This window comes from Pteropus alecto, unplaced genomic scaffold (genome assembly GCF_000325575.1).
Source record: "Pteropus alecto unplaced genomic scaffold, ASM32557v1 scaffold73, whole genome shotgun sequence".
NCBI classification, from domain to species: domain Eukaryota; kingdom Metazoa; phylum Chordata; class Mammalia; order Chiroptera; family Pteropodidae; genus Pteropus; species Pteropus alecto.
Window position 1 is genome coordinate 7,127,550 of NW_006436284.1, and position 3,395 is coordinate 7,130,944.

At 36.3% G+C, this 3,395-nt stretch overlaps 1 pseudogene; it reads left to right on the forward strand.

Annotated features, from left to right (window-relative positions):
• Positions 1-2,610: 2,610 nt before the first annotated feature.
• On the forward strand, positions 2,611-2,728 carry LOC112480257 (annotated as a pseudogene).
• Positions 2,729-3,395: the final 667 nt, after the last annotated feature.

Consider the following 3,395-nt stretch of genomic DNA (forward strand, 5'->3'; position numbering starts at 1 on the left):
ACTAGGAGGAAGCAAAGAGATATTTCTAAACGTTACACTTATGGATCCTTAGTTTATATTCCCACACCTACTGAAACCTATTGTTTCCAGTCTCTGTATTTTTCTCCTGGGTGTGGAGCCAGAAGAAAGTAATACCACAAAGTTTGGTGTTAGCTAAAAGGAAGGGTGATCACTAGAAATTATTCAAGAAACCCAGCTGGCTAAACAAATGCTAAATGCAATTTCAAATAGATATCTTTTTATTTCTTTGATATATCAATGTGCTAGATAGTATTTTATTCTATGGATTAGAAATGAATGTAACTGTTTTTTTTTTTTTTTCCTGTCTTGAAAAAGTAACAGTCTTTAGGAAGCATACCTGGGAGTGATCAAACCTATTTTCCATTTTGACAGCTCTAACATTAGTGAGAGCAGAGGCTGTATTTCAAAGGTGTGATAACCCTAAGAATTCATTTCTATATAGAGGCAGAATGAAAAAAAATATGAAGAACATAGAGGAAGGTGACTAATGCTAGTATTATGCTACCTTTAGAAAATAATTCCAGTGTATTACCTAGTGTCTTGCTATAACATATTTGACTAGAAGCTTACTAAATTACTCTTACGTGCTGCACTAAAAAATTGTCGCTGGTTCCATTTTCAAAATATGTGCTAATAAAAACTTTAGGCAGAGTTAGATCCTATCTTCTATGCTCCCACAGCACTTTAAAAATAGTTCTACTGTGGTCTTAGAATTTATCATTCATTTGTTTTCCCAGTAGATGGTGATTATCTTGATGTCAAATTTTTACTCATCTCCATATTCTCTAGCATTTAACATTATGATAGTAGGCACTGGATAAATGGTGATCGAATGGACTGAATAAATATAAAACTGATAGAAACATTTTTTTTTTTGCCCTAAAATTCTTTACTGCTTCACTTCAGTCCCTGTTTTTCAAAATAATTTTTTTAGTGACTTGATTGTAATTTGTTGTGAGATGCTTAATTGAAATTATAATCTGACTTTTATTTCTTATAATCCTTTACTTTTTTTCTGTTTTCGGTCATCTGATCTACCAACATGGATCTCAGTATTGTCTTAATGTGAATAGTTCCTAAATGTGAGACTCTGAATCCTACTTATCTTCCACATTCTGGTCTTAGATATCTCTACCTGGATGTTCTACAAACACTATATATAAAAGATGTCCTGGAAAATGAGGTGGACTGAGAGGCAGAGGACTGATTCTTAATCCTACCTCTTCCACTAATTGGCTGGATGACCTTGTAAAATCATTTTGCTTCTCTGGAAGCCAATTTTCTCAACCTAACATGAAGCAGTAGCTGCAATAATGGTTTCCAAGTTGTGCATGATGAAGCTCTATAGAGTTCTGAAATATAACAAAAAGCATCATAAGTATTTAGCATTGGTTATGCATTACTCATATTAGGTTGTGAAAATGTAAAACTTAAAGGAGATTGATGAAAAATGCATTATGATTCTCTTAGGCAGTTCTTTTAAGCAGTAAAATGGAGGCTTTGTTTAGGAGATCTGTTTGAATTCTGCCATTGCTGCTCCATTGGTAATGGTGTCATGGGAGTGCTATGATAGCCAACGTAAACCATGCAGGCAACTTTCCTGGGAATGACTTATGTTACTGCTTGTGAAAGTTATTTTAAGAAAACCCATTGTCAACACTTTCTGTGATGGTCACTGTGCTTTGCTGAGCTGCTTCATCTAGAATAGCCTGCTTCAGGCTGTGTTAACATCAAGGCACACTGCTTCTCATTACAACTTTCAAAAGCCCATGTGTCAAGGCCAAGATATACTAGAATGTGAACACAATGCCCACTTCACAAGAAATGCATGTTCTCAGAGATGGAGCCTACAGCTACACTGTCTTTAGGTCAGGATAGGTGGTCCAATATGAATGCAACTTGGCATAACAACATGCAAAGTTACTAACTTCCTGGAGCTATTACTTGGGGATAAAATATTATGTTTTGATACCAAATATTTCAAAACGTACCATTTGTTTTTATGTATAACTGTTTTCTAGGTCTTTTTCCTGATTTTTTTTTTCTTTAAAGAAATGGAATGAAAACTTTTTTACCCAGGGCTAACTCGAATCTTTCTGAACATAATCCTGCCCGTTGCATATCTGGTCTTTATTATCAAACCAATTACCCACCATAGTATGAACCCATAACCTCATGGAGGCAGGTCACAGACATACTCTGATGTTTAAGGAAAATGGGTTTGTAATTCCACTGATTTGTTCCTTCCTGATCGTCATTGTGATCCTAGCATAGCCCCACTCCAAATTGTTGGCAATGTGACTTGAACACAAAAACAACTCTGGCTTGAGTCTTCTTTTAGGTATGTGGATTTGAGGCATCTGTGGAGTGGGTCTACAAGTGGGGTGCCCAGCTGGAAATTGGAGGCATCTACTTGAAGCCCAGGAGAGGGACCTGAGCTAGAAACATGAAATTGGGATTCACCAACACGAAATAGTTATTGAGATGATTGGTGTAGATGAGGTAGCCTAGGGCATGTGTAGATGAGAAAGGGTATGAGGAAACCACGAGACTTTTAAAGAATGAGAGACATTTAAAAGATGACATTTAGTCTATGGCCATGCTACCCTGAACAGGCTCGATCCCATTTGATCTCGGAAGCTAAGCAGCGTGGGCCTGGTTAGTACTTGGATGGGACACCACCTAGGAAGACCATATGCTGTAGGTGTAAAAAAAAAAATTAACATAAATATGTAAATAAGATATTAATTAGAAGTCTTACATCTTTCTAAACTCCTACTAAGAGTGTCAAGATTGCCACTATTATCAAAACTCTAATCTAGTCAAGTTGTAAACAAGCTATCATGAGCAACATGTGCATGGCTATGCAGAGGCAAAAGACATGCTAGTACTTGGCTCTTCTCTCTTCCTCACTGACATCTTTATGTTTGACAGTTTACTTTTGCTTTCTGTGCTAAATTCCAAATAAAGTCCAAAGAAGACTCAGGGTCTACCTGATTAAATACTTTTCTAGAAGAATAAGATCAAATACTTATTCCAGAGAAATGAGAAGACCAAAAGTGACCCTGAGGTCATTGCTTCCTAATAAGGTAGGCCCTGACTGAGAGCTGTTTTTCTGCTTGCCTTCTGAATCTGAGCAATGACTAGTTTTACCTCCTTTCCCATTAATCACAGCTTTGGATTGAGCTGTATTGAATTTGTCATTAACTCCCTTGCTGATCTCTTTTTCTTAGTCCAAAGATAGAGAATTTTCCCCTTATTGGTCATTTCAATCATTTGTCTGGATTCCAACTAGCATTTTTAAAAATCTTTCTTTGAAGATTTGCAGTAGCAGAAAAATAATTCAGTAGCAGAGAAATAATTCACCTTTAAAA